The sequence below is a fragment of the Somniosus microcephalus genome, chromosome 17 (assembly GCF_052327205.1).
Source record: "Somniosus microcephalus isolate GS21.2 chromosome 17, FLI_Smic_1.0, whole genome shotgun sequence".
NCBI classification, from domain to species: domain Eukaryota; kingdom Metazoa; phylum Chordata; class Chondrichthyes; order Squaliformes; family Somniosidae; genus Somniosus; species Somniosus microcephalus.
Window position 1 is genome coordinate 28,584,399 of NC_141003.1, and position 23,294 is coordinate 28,607,692.

General features: G+C 44.7%; 1 long non-coding RNA gene across 1 annotated transcript; it reads right to left on the bottom strand.

Moving 5' to 3' along the window:
- Positions 1-1,313: 1,313 nt before the first annotated feature.
- On the bottom strand, positions 1,314-17,182 carry LOC147105604 (uncharacterized). The gene is made up of 4 exons (XR_015081522.1): positions 16,937-17,182; positions 9,363-9,413; positions 4,843-5,038; positions 1,314-1,455 (listed from the first exon to the last, which is right to left on the bottom strand). It is a non-coding gene; the product is annotated as an uncharacterized LOC147105604 (long non-coding RNA).
- Between the last annotated feature and the right edge of the window lie 6,112 nt (positions 17,183-23,294).

The following is a 23,294-nucleotide window of genomic DNA, read 5'->3' on the forward strand; positions in this document are numbered from 1 at the left end:
GAAGGGGAAAATAGAATACGAAAGTAAACTTGCAGCAAACATAAAGACAGACTGCAAAAGCTTTTATCGGTATATCAGGAGGAAAAGACTGGTAAAATCCCAAGTCGGTCCCTTGCAGTCCGATTCGGGAGAATATATAATGGAGAATAAGGAAATGGCAGACCAATTAAACTCATACTTTGGTTCTGTATTCACAAAGGAGGACACAAATAACCTCCCAGGAATATCGGCAAACATAGGGACTAATGAGAGGGAGGAGCTGACAGAAATTAGTATCTCTAGGGATATGGTGTTGGGTAAGTTGAGGGGACTGAAGGCCGACAAATCCCCGGGGCCTGATAAACTACATCCTAGGGTACTTAAGGAGGTGGCCCTGGAGATAGCAGATGCTCTAAGGATCATCTTCCGGAATTCCATTGACTCGGGAACAGTACCCGTGGATTGGAGGGTAGCTAATGTTACCCCAATATTTAAAAAGGGGGGTAGAGAGAAAGCAGGGAATTATAGACCAGTAAGCCTTACATCGGTTGTGGGCAAAATGCTAGAGTCCATTATTAAGGATAAAATAGCGGAGCACTTGACAAATGGGGAAAGGATCGGACAGAGTCAACATGGATTTACAAAGGGTAAATCGTGTTTGACTAATCTGCTGGAATTTTTTGAGGAAGTAACTGGTAAAATAGATGGGGGAGAGCCAGTGGATGTGGTGTACCTTGACTTCCAGAAAGCCTTCGATAAGGTTCCACACAAAAGATTATCATGCAAAATTAAGGCTCATGGGATTGGGGGCAAAGTATTAACGTGGATAGAGAACTGGCTGGCGGATAGAAAACAGAGAGTTGGAATAAACGGCTCGTTTTCGGAGTGGCAGGCAGTGACCAGCGGGGTGCCGCAAGGATCTGTCCTGGGACCCCAGCTGTTCACAATATATATAAATGATCTGGATCAGGGAATTGGATGCAATATTTCCAAATTCGCTGACGACACTAAACTAGGAGGAGGGGTGGGCTCTGATGAGGATGTCAGGAGGCTACAGTGCGATTTGGACAGGTTGGGGGAATGGGCGGATACGTGGCAGATGCACTATAATGTGGATAAATGCGAGGTTATCCACTTTGGGGGTAAAAACAGGAGGGTAGATTATTATCTAAATGGCAATAGATTGGGAGATGGGGAAGTGCAGAGGGACCTGGGTGTTCTTGTGCACCAGTCACTGAAGGAGAGCATGCAGGTGCAACAGGCGATCAAGAAGGCAAATGGTATGTTGGCCTTCATATCAAGGGGGTTCGAGTATAGGAATAGGGATACCTTACTACAGCTGTACAAGGTGCTGGTGAGACCGCATCTGGAGTATTGTGTACAGTTTTGGTCGCCCCATCTGCGGAAGGATGTTCTTGCCATGGAAAGAGTGCAACGGCGATTCACCAGGCTGATACCTGGAATGGCGGGAATGACCTACGAAGAGAGATTAAATAGTTTGGGCTTGTACTCACTGGAGTTTAGAAGATTGAGAGGGGATCTCATCGAAACATATAAAATTATGGCAGGCCTGGACAGGCTGAATTCAGAGAGAATGTTTCCAATGGCCGGGGAGCACAGAACCAGGGGCCACAGTCTAAAAATAGCGGGCAAATCATTTAAAACAGAGATGAGGAAGAATTTCTTCACTCAAAGAGTGGTGAGCCTGTGGAATTCCCTGCCACAGAGGGCTGTGAAGGCTAATTCAATAAATATTTTCAAGAGAGAATTGGATATATTTCTGAAGGCTAAGGGGATTAAGGGTTACGGAGAAAAGGCGGGGACGGGGTACTGAACTGGTAAGATCAGCTATGATCTCAGACGAAGATCAGCCATGATCTCATTGAATGGCGGAGCAGGCTCGAAGGGCCGAATGGCCTACTCCTGTTCCTATCTCTATGTTTCTATGTTTCTATCTCCACTACCTCCTTCTTTACTATGTCCATGGCAGCATCCTCTTCCTTGGTGAAGACAGATGCAAAGTACTCATTTAGCACCTCAGCCATACCCTCTGCCTCCATGCATAGGTCTCCTTTTTGGTCCCTAATCAGCCCGACCCCTCCTCTTACTACCCTTATACTATTTATATGCCTATAGAAGACTTTTGGATTACCTTTTATGTTGGCTGCCATTCTATTCTCATACTCTCTCTTTGCCCCTCTTTTCTTTTTCACTTCTCCTCTGACCTTTCTACATATAGCCTGATTCTTAGATGTATTTTCAACCTGACATCTGTCATACGCGCTTTTTTTCTGCTTCATCATATTCTCTATCTCTTTCGTCATCCAGGGAGTCCTGACTTTAGTTGCCCTGCCTTTCCCCCTAATGGAAATGTACCTCAACTGTACCCAAACTGTTTCCTCTTTAAAGGCAGCCCATTGTTCCATTGCAGTTTTGCCTGCCAATCTTTGATTCCAGTTTACCCGGGCCAGATCCATTCTCATCCCACTGAAATTGGCCTTCCCCCCCCAGTTAAATGTTTTTACTCTAGATTGTTCCCTGTCCTTTTCCATAGCTAATCTAAACCTTATGATACTATGATCACTGTTCCCTAAATGTTCACCTACTGACACTTGCTCCACTTGAGCTATCTCATTACCCAGAACCAGATGCAGCAATGCCTCCTCCCTCATCGGACCGGAAACATACTGATCAAGAAAGGATAATTGAAGTCCCCCATTATTACTATTCTATAGTTCTTGCACCTCTCTATAATTACTCTGCAAATTTGCTCCTCCATATCTTTCCCACTATTTGGTGGTCTATAGAATACACCTAGTAGTGTAATGGCACTTCTATCATTTCTTAACTCTAGCCATATAGATTCTGTCCTTGACCCCTCCAGGACATCCTCCCTCTTCAGCACTGTTAACATTCTCCTTGACCAATACTGCCACACCACCTCCTATCTTTCCTGAACACTTTAAAACCAGGAATATTTAATACCCAATCCTGCCCTTTTTGAGCCAGGTCTCAGTTATTGGCACAACATCATATTCCCATGTGGCTATTTGTGTCTGTAGCTCATGTACCTTGTTTACTACGCTTCATGCGTTCACATACAGACACTGTAAACCCATCTTAGACCAGCCTGTATTCTCTCTTAGTTTGACCTCACCTAATACCTTACTATTTCTTACTTTAGTGCTCTCTGCCAATCCTTTGAACACATTATTTCCTCTTTCTAATGTTACATCCTGGTGCCCATCCCCCTGCCAAATTAGTTTAAACCCTCCCCAACAGCACTAGCAAACCTCCCCACGAGGATATTGGTTCCGGCCCTGTTGAGGTGCAACCTGTCCGGCCTGTACAGGTCCCACATCCCCCAGAACTGGTCCCAGTGCCCCAGGAATCTAAAGCCCTCCCTCCTGCACCATCTCTCCAGCCATGCATTCATCTGTGCTATCTTCCTATTTCTATACTCACTAGTGCGTGGCACCGGGAGTAATCCGGAGATTACTACCTTTTGAGGTCCTGCTTTTTAATCTCTTTCCTAGCTCCCTGAAATCTGCCTGCAGGACCTCATTCCTATTTCGACCTATGTCGTTGTGGTACCGATATGGACCACAACCTCTGGCTGTTCACCCTCCTGCCTCAGAATATTCTGCAGCCGCTTGGTGACATCCTTGACCCTGGCACCAGGGAGGCAACATACCATGACGATAGCAAAATACTGCAGATGTTGGAAATCCGAAATAACAACAGAAAATGCTGGAAAAACTCAGCAGGTCAGGCAACATCCGTGGAGAGAAATTTGAGTTGACGTTTCGGGTTGGACCCTTCTTCAAAACTGGAAAGAAAAGAAACTAGATCGGAGGCAGGGCTGCGATCGGACAAAAGAATAAAAGAAACAAAAGAAGTAAAAGAGATTATAAGCTAGACGAGATGGTAATGGGCTGGGATTAGGTGTAAAGTGTACTGGCAGGGCAAAAGATAGCTGCCAGGTGTGAGAGAGAAACAAAAGGAAAGGGGGGGGGGGGAAAGGAGTTGAACAATTACAAGAGAAAATGAAATGGGGGCCGAGCTTATGATCTGAAATTGTTGAACTCGATATTGAGTCCGGAAGGCTGCAGACTGCCTAATCGGAAGATGAGGTGCTGTTCCTCGAGTTTACGTTGAGCTTCCGTGGAACAATACAAGAGGCCAAGGACGGTGAGGTCTGAGTGGGAATGGAGCAGTGAATTAAAATGACAGGCGACCGGAAGCTCGGGGTCAACCTTACGGACTGAACGGAGGTGTTCCGCAAAGCGGTCACCCAATCTGCAACATACCATCCTAGAGTCACATCTGCGGCCACAGAAACGCCTATCTGCTCCCGTAACTATCGAATCCCCTACCACTATTGCTTTCCTACTCTTCTTCCTCCTGTACAGCTGAGCCACCTGTGTGGTGCCGCAGACTTGGCTCTGGATATACTCCCCAGAGGAACCATCACTCTCACCAGTACTCAGAACCGAATACTGGTTGGAGAGCGAGATGCACTTGGGGGACTCCTGCACTACCTGCCTGGCCCTCCTCTTCTGTCTGGTGGTCACCCATTCCCTTTCTGCCTGCACATTCTTTATCTGTGGGGTGACCACCTACTGAAACGTGCTATCCACGAAGCTCACAGCCTCATGGATGCACCGCAGTGACGCCAGCTGCTGCTTAAGCTCCAAAGCCCAGAGCTCGAGCTCCTCCAGCTGATGACACTTCCTGCACATGTGGTTGTCCAGGACATGGGAAGCGTCCTGGAGTCCCCACATGGCACAAGAGGTGCATTCCACGGCACTGAGCTGCCCTGCCATGTCTTTACTTAATAGACTATTAACTAGAAACACTTACCAGTTACTTCCCAATCTGCTCCTTCCCTGGTTGTGACATCACTTTAGCTGTTTTCGTTGGAGGTTCTCTGCCTCTTCGCCACTGCCGCTGCTCCGGTCTGTGCTCTCTCTGGGTCTCCCGCTTGATTTATACTGCGCCTCCTCGGTTAATCTATATATATAAAGCGGTTCTTCTGTCTGTCATTCCGTCTGTCTGTCTGTATTAAATAAACTCAAAAGTTATAGAGCGTACCTACACGTGTGTTACATCGAAAGAAAGCTTACGATTCCAGAACCGTCATAAGCGTATTTACTTTTCGGTCGGACAAAAATTGTTCGCGCGTTATGCAAAAAACCTTCAAAATTAAACTCATTATCTGCTAAGTAGCATTGATTGACTGACGTCAAGGTCGACCAATCCTGTGCCGGCACGATTGACCAATCCTACAGTTCAGTCGCCTGATGGTTGGCCAATCGCTGCATCTGTGGGCGGGACTAATGCTTTTCAACTCAGGCATCGGGCAGCCATTGCTTCACTACTTCCAGCTCAAAATCTGCTAATCCAGCTTCGAAAAAGATAGTATCTCTTTTAAAAATTACATAACATTTACCAAAAACGTTTTATAAGTACTTTCACTTTCATCTTTGAAGCTATTAAAAGGTAGAAATGTTGCCCAGCAGCAGATTCACACAGGGACAGACAGACAGGCCCCAAAGCCTGGGACTCGATTTAAACCGCCCGGCCCAAAACAGCCCTGGCAAAGCCGGGCTCCCCCAGCTAGTATATATATATTTAAACAGTTTCCTTCACTTCTTGCGAAATACAGTTCATTGGCAGGGCGCTGATAGAGTCAGCCCTCATGTAGTCATGGGAAATGCATCCTCTGCTCTATCTCACCTTGCTTCTTTCATTCAAATGCCTGATTTATGAAGAAATCATTGCCAAAATGAGTTTCTTTTTCCAACTATTGCAATGTGTGGGAATAATTGGAATACCTTGAAAGTCACATTGAAAAGTTTGCGGGATGAAGATATTCCTTAGACCAACATTTCCAAGCTAAACAAATGTGGCTTGAAATGGATCAACAAGACAGACTTTAAAAAAAGGGTAGATTTTCCTTGGTGTTCTGATTAGCAGTGACCTTTGCACCAGATCATGTTCACTTTTACATCTGTTGTACTTTCTGGTGTCACTTCTGCCAGATGTTGCATTTAAATCCCAGGTGTTGGTGAGGATGTTGCACTTTTTCAAGGAGTCTTTGAGGGTGTCCTTGAAGCGTTTTCTCTACCCACCTGGGGTTCTCTTGCCGTGTCGGAGCTACGAATAGAGCGCTTGCTTTGGGAGTCTCATATCGGGCATGCGGACGATGTCGCCCGTCCATCAGAGCTGATTGAGCGTGGTCAAAGCTTCGATGCTGGGGATGTTGGCCTGAGCAAGAACACTGACGTTGGTGCACCTATCCTGCCAATGGATTTGCAGGATCTTGCGGCGGCAGTGTTGATGGTACCTCTCCAGTGCTTTGAGGTGCCTGCTGTATATGGTCCATGTCTCTGAAGCATACAGGAGGAGGGCGGGTATCGCTGCTGCTCTGCAGACCGTGAGCTTGGTGCTGGGTTTGAGGTCCTGGTCTTCAAACACTCTCTTCCTCAGGCAACCAAAGGCTGCACTGGCACACTGAGGGCGGTGTTGGACTTAGTCATCGACGTCTGCCCTTGTTTGACAGTAGGCTCCCGAGGTATGGAAAGTGGTTCACGTTGTCCAAGGCCTCTTCATGGATTTTGATAATCGGGGAGCAGTACTGTGTGGCGGGGGCAGGTTGGTAGAGGACCTTTGTCTTATGGATGTTTAGTATAAGGCCCATGCTCTCGTATGCTTCAGTGAAGGTGTTGACAATGGTTTGGAGTTCGGCCTCAGAGTGTGCGCAGACGCAAGCGTCGTCTGCATACTGTAATTTGATGACAGAGGATGGAACAACCTTGGATCTGGACTGGAGGCAATGGAGGTTGAATAGTTTCCCGTTTGTTCTGTAGATTAGCTCCACTCCAGCGGGGAGCTTACTGAGGGTGAGATGGAGCATTGCAGCCAGGAAGATGAAGAAGAGCGTTGGTGCGATGACACAGCCTTGCTTGACCCCAGTCCGTACGTGAATTGGGTCTGTGGTGGATCTGTTGGTCAGGATCACGGCTTGCATGTCGTCGTGAAGCAGGCGGAGGATGGTGACAAACTTTTGAGGGCAGCTGTATTTGAGGAGGACACTCCATAATCCCTCACGGTTGATGGTGTCGAAGGCCTTTGTGAGGTCAAAGAAGGCCATGTACAGCGGTTGGTGCTGTTCCCTGCATTTCTCTTGTAGTTGACGCGCAGTGAAGATCATGTCCATTGTGCCCCTTAGTGGGCGGAATCCGCATTGCGACTCTGGGAGGAGCTCTTCAGCCACTGGGAGAAGGCGATTGAGGAGGATTCTTGCGATGACTTTCTCTGTGGCAGACAGCAGGGAGACTCCTCTGTAATTACCGCAATCGGACTTGTCACCTTTCTTGAAGATGGTCACATTTACGGTGTCTCTGAGATCCCCTGGCATGCTCTCCTCCTTCCAAATAAGAGAAATGAGTTCATGTATTCGCGCCAATAGTGTTTCTCCGGTATGCTTTAGTGCCTCGGCGGGGATTCCATCTGCTCCTGAGGCTTTGTTGTTCTTCTGTTGGATGGCCTTTTCAACCTCATGCCGGGCTGGGGTTGTGCTGAGGTGGTGGCGGGTAGCATGCCGTGGGATGGAGTTGAGGACACTCGCGTCGAAGACAGAGTCTCAGTTAAGGAGATTTTCGAAGTGCTCCTTCCAGTGGGCACTGATTGCCTCTCTCTCCTTGATGAGTATCTCTCCGTTCTTGGCCCGCAGTGGGGTAGGACCTTGGCTGCATGGGCCGTAGGTGGTCTTGACTGCGCTAAAGAATCTATGCACATCGTGGTTGTCGGCTAGCTGCTGGGTCTCCTGCGCTTTCTCCATCCACCATCTGTTCTTTAGGTCACGAGTTTTTTGTTGGACCTCGGCCTTCAGGCATCTGTAGAGCTGCTTCCTTGCTCTCGAGTTCTGTTGCTGTTTCCAGATCAGGAATGCCTTGCACTTGCGGCTTATTAGCTCCTGGATCTCCTGGTCGTTCTCGTCGAACCAGTCTTGGTGTTTCCTGGTCGAATGACCGAGTGTCTCTTCACAGGTGCTGATTATAGAGGCCTTGAGTGCAGACCAGGCGCTGTGGACACTCTGTGTCTCTGAATCACTGGGAGTCGTCAGGTTGGTTGTGAGGCGCAGGCTGAATAGAGTTTTCTTAGCAGGGTCTTTGACTGCTCCAGCGTTGATTTTCCTGCGGCATTGCTTCTGTTGCCGCAGCTATTTTGGGGCTACGTTGATGGAGATGACAGAGTGGATTAGGTGGTGGTCTGTCCAGCAGTCGTCAGCTCCTGTCATGGCACGGGTGATGTGGATGTCCAACTCTGGCATTAAAGTCGCCAAGGAGGATCAGCTTGTCACCCGTTGGGACTCGGGACAGGGATTGTTCGAGGCTGGAGTAGAATTCCTCTTTGGTCTCGTCTGTGGCTTCTAGTGTTGGGGCGTACGCACTGATGACCGAGGCGCACTGGTTCCGGGCAAGGGTGAGCCGTAGAGTCATGAGGCGTTCGTTTATTCCACAAGGGGAGTCTCTGAGACGTTCAACTAGCTCATTTTTTATGGCAAAGCCGACCCCATGGAGGCGGCATTCTTCTTCAGGTTTGCTTTTCCAGAAGAAAGTGTAATCATTGCCTTGCTCCTTGAGCTGGCCCTCCCCTGCCCACCGGGTCTTACTTAGGGCAGCGATGTCTATGTCGAAACATCTAAGCTCCCGGGCAATGATAGTAGTACGGCGTTCTGGTCTGTCGCTGTTGGGGTTATCCATGATGGTCCTGACGTTCCAGGTCCCGAACTTCATTTTAAAAGGTGGAAGATGCCTGTGCATGAATTCTTTTAACGTGGGGTGGCCATTGCACACCAGATACCACATGGGCTTGACAGAGCAAGGTCTTGGTCCAATGGCAAGGGGGTCCAAGACAATTGGAGACCAGGCTCTGCTACATCGGCCTAGCACACACACACAAACATACTCCTACTGTCCTCCTCCCTCCTTCCCGCAGGTCCTCTCTGCTTGGGTTTCATAGGCTGCAGTGTGGTCCAGGAGCGAGGACGAGGGCCAGGAGCAAGGACAGGACCCAGGAGCGAGGACAGGACCCAGGAGCGAGGTCGGGACCCAGGAGCGAGGACGAGGCCCAGGAGCAGGGACGGGAGGAGCAGCGAGGTCGGGACCCAGGAGCAAGAGCAAACCCAACAGCAAGGTCGAGGCCCAGGAGTGGCGCAGCGTGGACCAGCAGTGTATTTAAATACGTTGGTAATAACAGGGTGACACCTTACGTTGGGCTGGATTCTGTGGTCAGAATGGAACCAACGGCACCAGGCATTCATTACACTTACACTTGACCACAGGCTTTCTATGGGCTTTTGCACTGGAACTTACTGTGATTGGCTAGCCATTTCGGCACAGCGCCCTCTGCACGGGATCTTGGATCTGTGTGAACCAATCAAATTGAAGAATTGTTACTGAGCAGCAGAGTCGGAACTCAGAAGTGCAAGTTAGAACAGTTAAATCAATGTCAAATCATGTACAGAAAGTGAAATAAAGAGAGGTAAAGAAAGATGGGTTTATGAAAAAGAAATAAAAGAGACAAAAGTTTAAAAAAATTTAAATCACCAACAATAATTTAAATTTGAAGGAACGAGACTGCACACTTGTAAAAGTTAATTTTCAGTGCCAGAGAGGTTGGTTGGCAGTCATTCAGACTTAGCACGCCGTTATAAATTTACTTACACTGCAACTTTTTCTGGCAAGTTTAGTGTGCATCTATCATGTAAGTACAGCTACTTCACGCATTGCATGTATTTCAATGCTGAGTCTCTCGGTGAGATACCATTATCGCACAGTTTCTGGAGGAGCAAGGCAACTCGGACGGCAAATTTCTGATTTCCGCGTTTAACTGCACATGTGCGGTTGCTGGAAGTTGCTGTCCGATTTACACTTTAATAATGGTGAGCGCTGATAGTCTCACTGTTACTTTTACCCCAAATTCCAGGCCATTGTATTTTCTGTCATTACCACCTCATTTACACTGGGCATTAATCATGCCTCTATAAAACTGGCCTCCAGTGTTGCTAGGCAATAAGTTAAAAGTGGAAGAGAATGTAATGAGGAAATTAGATACAGTAAAAAAAATCTTGTAAAACCCTCAGCATTTTTTTCATTTTTGCTGACAACTGCTTCATTGGTGGCCATCTTCCTTGGTCCAGGGCCTAAACTCTGGAATTCCCTCCCGAAACCTCTTTGCCTCTTCACCTCTCTCTCCTCTTATAAGAGACTGCTTAAAACTTACCTCTTTTACCAAGCGTTTGGTCACCTGCCCTAATGTCTCCTTTGACTCAGTGTCAAATTTTGTCTGATTATGCTCCTGTGAAGTGTCATGGGACATTTTACTACGTTAAAAGGTGCTATATAAATGCAAGTTGTTGTTGTGCCTTGTGCTGTGGGGCTCACATGTTTGTCCCCTCCCCAATTCTAAAGAGGCCATAATGTGTTTCTTCTTGAAAATGATCCTTTATCTGCTTTTTAGAGGAAGACAAGGAGGAGAAATGAAGGGAAGAGAAGTTGGTCGGACACCACAGGTAGTGTAAGGCACCCACCTTGTGATATTTGCACTCCAGAATATATAAACCCAGGTGCTCCCAAATCCAGCTCACCCAGGAACATCCCTTGTGGAAGGTGTATTTTATAAGGGAAGACATCAATGAGTTATGCCACATGCTGCAACCTAACCTGCAGCCCATCTCCACCATAGGCAGTGTATTAATGGTGGCTGTGAAGATCAGCAGTGCACTGAGTTTGTACGCTACAAGGTCATTTCAGGCTGCCTCAGGGGAAATTGGTAACATCAGTCAATCAGCTGTGCACCAATGCATCAAACAAATCACAATTTCCTATATTACCACAGTGACTACACGTCAAAAGTACTTTATTGGCTGTAAAGTGCTTTGGGACGTCCTGAGGTTGTGAAAGACATTGTAAAATGCAAGTCTTTCTTTCAGATACATTGTTTGCTAGAGCAAACCAGTTCACTTTCCCCTGGATAATGTGCTAGCTTGACAGGGCACTGCAAATTTAGTGTGACTGGATTCCCCAAAGTTCAAGGAGTTATGCATTCCACCCACATGGCAATACATCATCAGGAAAGGATTCCACTTGTTCAATGTTGTAAGATTGTAGGGATACTAAATCCCATCCAATATGTAAGGAATATTTTATCTAAATTTCTGATATTCATGTCTATACACATTATAGGGTAATGGAACAATCTTTGGCCTTCTCCCTAACATGTACACAAAGGAAACTGGACTGGAAGCTACTATGCACATCTAAGGTTTATAAGATGCTTCAATTAGCTTGCCATCTTATATTACTCAGTGCCAATCCTTTTAAGAGTTATGCATTGAGTCAATCCTTTGTCAGAATTGCAGTGCAACACTTGAGTAAAATTAGTTAATGACTTCTTGCCAGCCATCAGACAGAGATGCATCAACTAATGCTTTATTTAACAACATGGAAGTTTACACAACTAATACCATCACAAGGTTGATCATTGTTAATTACAATAAATATACTTTGCCCTGTTTTATTAATTGACAGAGAGTAGATCTTCTTAAACACCTGGTGTATCACAATATTTAAGCAGTATGGATTCTTTTGACTACAGTATGAGATTTAGGTTGAATGTCCAAGATAATATTATGCCTTAACAAGGTTAGGATTACAGTATGTATTCTACACATGACTGGTAAATCTCCAGCATTCAAGTGTTCAGGCTATCCTGCCATGACATGAGTACAAATGTGGCCTGGAAATTCCTGGGGCCCCGCTCTGCCAGGGTAAGCACAGTTGACTGAGAAATGCCGGCTGAAATTGTAAGCAACTGAACTTGTCCGAAATGTTCGGGTTAGCATTAAATAATGTTGGTGGGACAAGGCCGGGTGCTCTGCCAGGGGGGCAGATGTGACGGGGAACCCTAAAAATTCAGGAAAGGAGTGGAACAAGGTCGCAATTTCCCTATTTAAAGAGCTCTGTGCAGTTAAAGGGCTAAGCAGGCTCATGGAAGATGGACTGAACTGACTAAAGCTAAAGAAGGAAAAAGGCATGTGTCAACATTTTCGGGGACTGGTGTGGAAGTGTTTCTGGCCCAAATTAGAGAACTGAGGGATGCTTATTGTTTGGGTACCAGGAAAGAAGGCTCTCACATGCAGCAGCACAGGCCACGTTGAAGGCGGTGGCTAAAGCTGTGAGTGGGACATTTATAGCCCAAAGGAACCCCTTGCCATCTCAGGAGAAGTTTAATGACCTCATTAGGTCAGCAATAATATTTGTATTTTCAAATAAATAACAGGGCAGACAATGTCAATGACCTTTTGCCAGTTCTGAGGAAAGGCCATTGACCTGAAACACTAACTCTGTTTCTCTCTCCACAGATGCTGCCTGACCTGCTGAGTGTTCCCAGCAGTTTCTGTTTTTATTTCAGATTTCCAGTATCCGCAGTATTTTGCTTTTGCATTTATAGCGCCTTTAACATAGTAAAACATCCCAAAGCGATTCAAAGGAGCGTTATCAAAAAAAAATTGACACCGAGCCACATAAAGAAATATTGGGGCAGCTTGGTCAAAGAGATAGGTTTTAAGGAGCATCTTAAAGTAGGAAAAAGAGGCGGAGAGGTTTAGGGAGGGAATTCCAGAGCTTAGAGTCTTGGCAGCTGAAGGCATGGCCGCCAATGGTGGAGCAATTAAAATTGACGATGTTGAAGAGGCCACAAATGGCGTGCACAGAGATCTCGGGTTATATAGGGCTGGAGGAGATTACAGAGATAGGGAGGGGCGAGGCCATGGAAGGATTTGAAAACAAGGATGAGCATTTTAAAATCGAGGCGTTGCTTAACCGGGAGCCAATGTAGGTCAGCAGGCACAGGGGAGATGGGTGAGCAGGACTTGGTGTGAGTTAGGACATGGGCAGCAAAGTTTTGGATAACCTCAAGTTTATGGAGGGTAGAACTAGGGAGGCCGGCCAGGAGTGCATTGGAATAGTCACGTCTAGAGGTAACAAAGCACACAATGCCAGGGAATACCAGGCTACTGGAGGATGATATGCCATTATCCAATGTCCATATTTGGCTTCCACTCTACCCTGGCAGTTGAGAGTGGAGATGTGGGAACCTCTTCACTAGCTACTACTTTCCTCAAAATAAACCCACAAAGTAGCTGGTTACAATAGAATGCTGCTCAAGCACACCAAAGTTAACTACATTTTGTTCTCCTGAGACTGCAAGGGGTATGCTGCAAGTCCCCTCACCCACCCCATCATTCACCCTCTCGCATAGCAGCTCAGAGACACATATATGAGGAGGTACAGGTTCAGTAGATAAGGAATTGACAAGGACAAGCACAAGGAAGCCAGAGGATGTAGATGAAGAGGTGGAGCCCGGTGTAGTTGAGGAAAGGTGTAAGACAGGTCAGTATCTGGCTGCAGAGAAAACAGATGATGATCTCAGGGGTCTTGCCAGAAGTGTCAGCTGTGGGTCAGTTCGTAGCACTCTTGCCTCTGAGTCAGAGGTTGTGGGTTCAAGTCCCACTCCAGAAATTTGAGCACATAATCTAGGCTGAAGGTAGCAGGACAGGTAGATAAGGTGGTTAAGAAGACATACGGGATACTTTTCTTTATTAGCCGAGGCATAGAATATAAGAGCAGGGAGGTTATGCTTGAACTGTATAAAACACTAGTAAGGCCACAGTTAGAATACTGCGTACAGTTCTGGTCACCACATTACAGGAAGGATGTGATTGCACCAGAGAGGGTACAGAGGAGATTTATGAGGATTTTGCCAGGACTAGAGAATTTTAGCTATGAAGAAAGATTAGATAGGCTGGGTTTGTTTTTTTTGGAACAGAGGAGGCTGAAAGAAGACTTGATTAAGATATATAAAATTATGAGGGGCCTAGATAAAGTGGATAGGAAGGACCTATTTCCCTTAGCAGGGAGGTAAATAACCAGGGGAAATAGATTTAAAGTAATTGGTAGAAGGAGTAGAGGGGAGTTGAGGAGAAATGTTTTCACCCAGAGGGTGGTGGGGGTCTGGAGCTCACTGCCTGAAAGGGCGGTAGAGGCAGAAACCTTAATCACATTTAAAAAGTACTTGGGTATGCACTTGAAGTGCTGTAACCGACAAGGCTACGGACCAAGAGCTGGAAAGTGGGATTAGGCTTGATAGCTCTTTTTCAGCCGGCACAGACACGATGGACCAAATAGCCTCCTTCTGTGCTGTAAATTTCTATGATTCTATGACACTCCAGCACAATATTGAGGGAGTGCTGCACTGTTGGAGGTGCCATCATTCGGATGAGACTTGGAACCAAGACCCCGTCTGCCCTCTCAGGTAGACGTAAAAGATCCCATGGCACTATTTTGAAGAAGAGCAGAGGAGTTCTCCCCAGTGTACAGGCCAACATTTATCCCTCAATCAACACTGCTAAAATGGAGTATCTGGTCATTATCTCAGTGCTGTTTGTGGGACCTTGCTGTGTACAAATTGGCTGCCATTCTTCCTACGTTACAATAGTGACTACACTTCAAAAGTATTTCATTGGCAGCAAAGTGCTTTGGAACGTCCTGAGGTTGTGAAAGGCGCTACATCAATGCAAGCCTTTCTTTTTTATTGAAGAGCAGGATGCTAGCAGAGCATCAGGCACATAGAGGTTCTGTGTGACAAATGGCTGGGATAGCAGTGGAGTCCACTGCACGAGCTCATGCAAGTAAATGCTTGCTTTCCTGGCAGTTGCCATAATGCTTTCATTTTAAAGGCAGTCCACCGAGCCTTCACTCTTTTTGCCAGAGAGACAAGTGCCTGGGTGAATCCTAGGAGGTCGAAACTACCCTATACAATCTGGTGACACCAGGGCACCAGCTGAACAGTCCTTAGATGTTGCCCATTCTGTCACCAGAGTCATCATAGAGCATGTTATTGAAAATCGAAGGCACTTCAGGTGCTCGGATAGGTCTGGGAATGCTCTACAGTATAGGCCATCAGGGGCTCAAGGATAGTGGTGGTGTGCTGCACAACTTTGCCTTACAAACAAGTGTCCTCACAGAGGCCTGGGAGGAGGAGGGCTCCAAAACAGGAGTATCAGGCAGATGCTGCCGAAAACTTGGTGCTGCAGCAGACCCTGCAGGCGTTGTCCAATGGTCGTAAGACATGCATGCTAAATGGTCTTTGATGGTGTCTTGCCCTTTAAGCTGCTGTAGACATTCACATCCTATAGCAGCACACTATGTCCCACCCCACCCAATGGTGAACACCTAATCAAATGTGGGAATAAATGCTGGGAGCCTACCTAGATTCTTCAAGTTAAGTTGACTCTGGAAATTTGCCATGGTTAGTGGCTAGTGACGAATTTCCAACAATAATCCCGCCAAAGAGGAAAACTTAGGCAAAGAAAGCTAGAGAGTCTTTAGACAGCAAATTTAGAATCATACACCTTGGGCTGGATTTTCTGAATGGGAAGCTTTTGGAGGTGGGTCTCCCACTTGTCGGGTGTCAGTCCCGCCTCCATCAGCTTCTTGCCAACCAGCGGGATTTTCTACTGATTGACCTTGTAAAGCCCGCCCAGCGGGCCAATTAGGGGGAAGTCAGTGACAGAGCACGTCAACGTATGACGTGTCATCTGTCAAGAACTTTTGAAAGAAGAAATGTCATCGTTTGACAGCTCTGTGAAGCTTCAAACACTGACATTCTGTGTAGTTTGATGAGGGACTCATCAAATCTTTCTACTTTGCAGAAATCAGCTGGCTGTTGGATCGGAGGATGCAACAGTCAGTCTGTGATCTCTACAATGGAGATGTCGGGGACTCCGACTCCACAGCGGCTGAAGACTGTAGGTAGAAACAAAGGTAAGTTAACATTTTCTAACACTTTATACTCACCTCACATACTTATCACTCCACACTTGCACCCATCACTCACCTCTACAGCGCACTTTCAGACCCCGCAGACCTCTTATTTGCCTCCTACGCCCCGGCGGGGTTTCCCCTGGTCAGGAAGCCCGCACTTCAGGATGAAAAATGGGGCTAATCCTATTTTCTGCCCATTAACTACCTGTTAACAGGCAGTTAATAGGCTTTAATCCCTTCCTGCCTCCAAGGAGACGGGACCCGTGGCAGGATGGCTTCCCGCCTCCTGGCAAGAGGGCTTGGGGGCGGGTTTGCCACCCGCCCCCGAATTCTGCAACTTTCCCAGCAGTTCCGCCTCCATACCCGCCTCCTCGGGGCTGAGAAAATCCAGCCCCAAGTTTCCTAATACAGCACCCTCCCTCTGTGTGCCACTGATGCATACATGTCAAGGAGTCCTGGGGCAGGTGGGCAGGGGGGGGGGGTGTATGTTACCCCCTCCTCCCTTCCTCTCTCAACCTTCACCCTCTATAGTACCAAGTCCTCCATAAATAGATGATAATCCAAGTATATTTAAAGACTTTGACATTAATAAGGTGGAGATACTAGACAGGCTTAAAGAGCTCAAAACAGAAATCCGTGTAGACAGATGGTATTTATCTGAGAGCAGCAGTTAAAGTAGAATTTCTTAAACACAAGTACTGACGTCCTATCTGCTTTCCCCAAGTGTTGTGTAACTTCCATCTTATCCGGTTCAATTTTTAGAATTTTGCAAGTACTGGGCCATACTCAAATAAGGTCAAAGAGTAGTTTATTATTTTTCAGAAACGATAACAAATATGCGTTGCAATGTAAACTTTGAAAAATATTCGTCCGAATCCTCCCATTAACAGATACACAGTTCTTTCACATGTTCAGTTTTTGAATTTAGAATCTCTTCTGGTCCAATTTGTCAGCACTGTTTTGATCAGGTTCTGACTTCTCTCCTCTTCACTCTTCCAGCTCCCAATTTCAACAAACTGCACTCTTCTGATTTCCCCAAAGAGAATCAAAAGGGACATTACCTTTATTAAGCTCTATCCCAAAGGCAGCAGGCGGCCTATGTCCTGGTTTCATGATCAGAAGGTTAAGGCCACAACCATTTCTCAATATGTTCTGGGGTTTTGTATTTAAGGAATGAAAATAAATAATGGAAATAAACAGGATGTTGGAAAGATACTTTGTTGGCAGTTTATTTCTTGCAATGTTCTGCTATGGCCCAATGCCAAGGAGGAGCTGCAGCAATATAGCCAGGGTAGTGGGAAGGAATCAGGAGCAGCACTAGCAGCACAATGAGCTCAGCGGGGAGGGAGGTCCACTAGCGAGGGAGCATAACCAACCCAGCAGCAAGGGAAGCCCAGGGGGAGGGAAAGGGGGACAGCATAGGCAGAGCAAAGGGCAGGAAGCTTGGGCAGAATGGGACAGCTCAGCAGGGAGGCTAACAGCAAAGATGACAGCAAGGCTAGTGGGGGGGAAGCAGAAATCTTAGCAAAAAAATCGACAAAGATAAACTTACCCACACTAACAAGGAAAAGCACTAGCCTGGAAGCACTTGCTGGTAAATCAGATACCGAAGAAACAGAATTGAAGAAGGTCCGCAAAAGGCTAGAATGTGCTTAAATTTGATGAGTTAAAATGGCTATACCTTATGTTATCTCCGACTGTACCATCTTCTACTTTACCTTCTGTCCAAGAGCACCGCATAGAAGTTTTGTTCTAATTTTCCTTGCCTTTACCATTTTAATTTGTTATTTTAACTAATTCATGTTGGGAAAAAAAAGTTTGGTTGGGCCAGCCTACTTGGAATTTTAGTAGTGTCATCCTTTAAGGGGAGAGATTTGTATGAATCCAAGTAGGGTTAGGCTTTTCGTGCCCTACAGTTCCACTGGCCTACTACAAAATAGGACCCCTGCCCAAAAGTAAATAAGGAATTAGATTTGTGAAGTGCCAACAGTTACCATGAGGGAATAATTGAACAACGGAGAGGTTTCACTGGATTGGATTTGAACTAATGTTGTACCCCAATTCAAAAAAGGTGACAAATCTAATTCAGGACCCTATAGATCCCCATTATTTTTTGATCAGTAACATGCAGCAAATATCAGAAGTAAACTTGAGTATTATCTACATAACAATAACCTAGTAATTAGCCACAACATGGGTTCAGATTCTGCTTTACCAATCTTAAATTGAGAATGTGGCAACCCATATGATGTGGTACATTTACTTTCAAAAAGCCCTGAAAAAGTTCTTCACCACCAAAAACAATGACTTGTCATTCATCTCATGCATTGTTTTCAAAATTAACTGCTGTGTTTGCCGACATAGCACTTGTACTTCTAAAGTTGTAAGTGCTTCAGGATATCCTGAGGATGTGAAAAGATGCTATATATTTGCAAATTCATTCTTTCTACACCCAATTACCAACATTAGGTAATCACGTGAAATGTACATTAACAGCCAATTGATGTGACACTTAAAAAAAAAATGATACTACAAGTGGAGAGCAAACTACAGAAATTTGCACACTGCCCATGTATTGGGCCATTTATGTAAAGGTATAAATTAGTATAAGTAAAGACATAGTACTGGAGAAATTAATGGGACTAAGTGCCGACAAATCCCCTGGGCCTGACGACCTGCATCCCAGGGCTAAAAGAGGTAGCTGCAGAGATAGTGGATGCACTGGTATTAATCTTCCAGAATTCCCTAGATTCTAGAACAGTCCCCAATGATTGGAAGGTAGCAAACATAACCCTGCTATTTAAGAAAAGAGGAAGAGTAAAAACAAGGAACTATAGGCTAGTTAGCCTCACATCAGTAGTAGGCAAAATGCTAGAATCTATTATTAGGGATGTGGAAACAGGGCACTTAGAAAATCGTAATATGATTAGGCAGAGTCAACATGGTTTTATGAAAGGGAAACCATGTTTGACAAATCTGTTATAGAGTTTTTTGAAGATGTAACTAGTAGGATGGATAAGGGGGAACCAGTGGACGTAATGTATTTGGATTTTCAAAAAGCATTCGATAAGGTGCCACACGAGGTTATTACACAAAATTAGGACTCATGGAATTGGGGGTAATATATTAGCATGGATTGAGGATTGGTTAATGGACAAAACAGAGAGTAGGAATAAACAGGACTTTTTCGGCAGGCTGTAACTAGTGGGGTACCGCAAGGATCAGTGCTTGGGCCTCAGCTATTTACAATCTATATCAATGACTTTGATGAAGGGACTGAGTGTAACATATCCAAGTTTGCTGATGATACAAAGTTAAGTGGGAAAGTAAGCTGTGAGGAGGATGCAAAGAGGCTGCAGAGAGATATAGACAGGTTGACTGAGTGGGCAAGAACATGGCAACTGGAATACAATGTGGGGAAGTGTGAAGTTATCCACTTTGGTAGAAAAACAAAAAAGCAGAATATTTTTTGAATGGTGAGAGACTGGGAAATGTTTGCATTCAGAGGGGCCTGGGTGTCCTTGTACATGAATCACGGAAAGTTAACATGCAGGTACAGCAAGTAATTAGGAAAGCAAATAGTATGTTAGCTTTTGTTACAAAGGGATTAGAGTATAAGAGTAAAGAAGTCTTACTACAATTATACAGGGCATTGGTGAGGCCACAGCTGGAGTACTGTGTACAGTTCTGGTCTCCTTACCAAAGGAAAGACATACTTGCCTTAGAGGGAGTGCAACGAATGTTCACGAAACTGGTTCCTTGGATGAGGAGATTGCCCTTTGAGGAGAGATTGAGTAGACTAGGCCTATATTCCCTAGAGTTTAGAAGAATGAGAGGTAATCTAATTGAAACATATAAAATTCTTAAGGGGCTTGACAGGGTTAATGCTGAGAAAATGTTTCCCCTGGCTGGGAAATCTAGAACACGAGGTTGCAGTCTCAGAATAAGGGGTCGGCCATTTAGGACTGAGATGAGGAGAAATTTCTTCACTCATAGGGTTGTGAATCTTTGGAATTCTCTACCCCAGAGAGCTGTAGAGGCTCAGTCGTTGAGTATATTCAAGACAGAGGTCGATAAATTTTAGGGAATTAAGGGATATGGGGATAGTGCGGGAAGGTGGAGTTAAGGTAGAAGATCAGCCATGATCTTGTTGAATGGTGGAGCAGGCTCGAAGGGAAAATGGCCTACTCCGGCTCCTATTTCTTATGTAATGGAAAATTTACATAGTGATTAATAGCATGACAGTTTAAAGAAATGCTTCAAAGTGAACTTAAAACACTTTCTAATTTAATGTGTCAAAACTAAAGAGTATAACAAAATTAATTTGTGCTAAATCTGCTTGTTTGGAACGTATTACTGATTTCAAGAGTGAAAATTGTGATATTGAACAATTGTGAGTAAACTTTTATATGTGAATAATAATTCAGAAGTTCACTGTTGCATTTTATGGCCTCTTCTGAATTGCTTAATGTATGACAATATTGACACTGCTTCCTACATGTCTTCTGTATAAAATAATTTCTTGGAAATCAGTTTTCAGTAAACTTGTGGTAATGATATTGCAATCATAAATCTTTGAGAATGAACTTTTATATATCACTATAACACATCCTCAAGATGTGCTGTTTGAAATTAAGTTGTAAAATAGATGTTGTGCAAAATGTATGGTTCCTAGGTTGCATACACAAGGGAAAGAGTGGAGGGGAGACTGATAGACTAGGATCCTGAGCTGGAGAGAACAGAGTTCAGGTCAAGAGTGTGTGATGTGGAGCACAAGGTTTGTTGTGGAGAACACAAGAAAGCAGAATCTAGAGCTAGAGTGAGATGCTGTCAAACCTCAGGGAATGAGCCCCAGTGCTGCCAAACCCCAGGTTCACCCCTCTCTCAGTGCTGTGAAAGTGTAGCAACCCCAGTGCTGCTAAACCTGATGGCTTTCTCCTAGTGCTGCTAGATGCAAGATATTTACTTCCAGTCATCCTCATATTGCCTACCACCTTACTGTGTAATATTGGCTTTATAAAGGTAAGAATTAAAATTGAGTACATAGCTAAAGGAATGTATAATCAAGGTCACAGATTTAGTTTTCATGGGAAAATGGACAGAGTCGGAGATTACCAAATCAACTGATTAATAAGATTGAATGGCTTGCAAACCTGAATAGAATAGATAGTAGCCGACAAATGACTGTTCACTATACTATTTATGCATATGAAATTGGGAGATAATTACCTTCCAGTCATATTAGCCCATTTTTTCTTATTTTACATTCACAATTTGCAAATATGATGCTTAGTTGTACATATTGGCCCAAAAACTGCTCTGGCAGGCCAACAAACGGTGCCCGCTGTTAGTTAGACATTTAATGCCCGTTTAATGGTGATGATATTTTGCCCTACAAGTTGCAAGTGTGAGATGGAAATGTGCAATGCCCGCTGCAGGGCATCTGTGATCTGTGTGAACGGGGCAAGCAATTGTGTATCTCCTTAACAAATCAGATTGAAGGATTCTGAAATTAACAGCGCAAAGGCTGAGAAGGAAGTAAAATTTAGAATAGTGAATTCAATGTCAAATCAGGTACAGAAAGAGAAATAAAGAAGGAGAAAGACAAATTAAATTGACAGGGGAAAAAAAGAGACAAAGAAAAAGTAAAAAATGTTTTAATTTAATTAGAAAAAAACTCCCACAACAATTAAAACCTGAAGGAATGAGACTCCACATTTGTAATGAATCATTTTCAGTGCCAGCGAGGTTGACTGGAAGAAATGAACACTTATCGTGTCGTTAAAAGGGTACTTAGATTTGAAATGACTTGACTTAACTTTCTGTGGGGAGTTTAGTTCATATCTATCATGCAAGTACAGCAACTTCACGCCATTGAATGCATCTGAATAGGGAGCCAAACAGCAAGATACTGTTTTAACGAAGCTAATGGTGGAGCGGCGCAACTCCGACAGCAACTTTTTGATTTCCGTGTTTAATCGTGCATCTGCCCTCGACTGAAGTTGCTGTGAAATTTGTGCATAAATAACAGCGAGCGCTATTAGCCTCGCCGTTATTTTAACAGCAAACTTTGGACCATTCTCTCTGTTTAATGGCTAAAGGATATTAAAACATAAACATGTTAGGGATTGTTGGAAGCATGTGTATGAATCCAATATCTTTGTAATTAATAGATTTCCTGAAGATGAGTATAGCAGCCTCCTTCGGTGCATGAAGGCTTCCATGCAAGGATTTTAAAGCATCCTTTGCAATAAATCAACAGTAGTCAGTTTTTTATGTGAAATTAAAGCTACAGTATACATAGTATTACATAGTATTTACAGCTCAGAAACTGGCCATTTGGCCCAACAGGTATTCAGTATTTTTTTAAAGTGGGATATACTGGATATGGATAAAATGTCGTCAGCAGATGAACTCTGAATAGACAAAAAATGCAGAAATGTTTATAATGTTACTAGTGAGCACATCTCAAATCTAAGTAAAAATGTTAGTTTTGTTGCTAACCTATTTGCTCCTTTGCTAACACAAAGAAAAGTTGTCTCCATGGAGATGCTCTAACTGGAGAGAACATTACAAATGGTGCAGTTCACACAGCTTACATAGATTCATTTGCTGAACCTGGATTAAGGTACCAGAGTTCTGTATAAAAAAAAGTCCTTTCTCTCACATTTTTCTATTCTAAAACTAGTTTATTTTACAGCAAATGACATAATTGTAAAGCAGCCAGTTACAATAAAGTAGCTCTCTGTAATCGATGCAAAGTTGCTGATGTATATGGGTAATTAGCCATTGATTTTGTCCTGGGCCACTCTAATTCTGGCACACATAACAAATGTCTACATAACATGATTCCAAAACACTTCTGGACAAATTGTGCATCCAGTTTAAAACATTTCCTGTGTACTATGACATAATTATCTTAGGAATGCTAAAGTACTTAGACACTCAACTAAGGTAAATTGCAACAACTACAAAAACTTGTATTTATACAGCACCTTTAACATAGTAAAGCGTCCCGTGGTGCTTCACAGGAGCGTTATCAAACAAAAGTTGACACCGAGCCACATAAGGAGATATTAAGGCAGGTGACCAAAAGCTTGGTCAAAGACGTTTTAAGGAGTGTCTTAAAGGAGGAAAGAGAGGTAGAGAGGCGGGGAGGTTTAGGGAGGGCTAAGGGCCTTGGCAGCTGAAGGCACAGTCACCAATGGTGGAGTGATTAAAATCAGGGATGCTAAAGAGGCCAGACTTAGAGGAGCGCAGATATCTCATGGTGGGTGGGTGGTGGTGGGGGGTGCGGTGAGGTTGTGGGGCTGGAGGAGATTATAGAGATAGGGAGGGGCAAGGCCATGGAGGGATTTGAAAACAAGGATGAGAATTTTAAAATCGAGGCGTTGCTTAACCGGGAGCCAATGTAGGTCA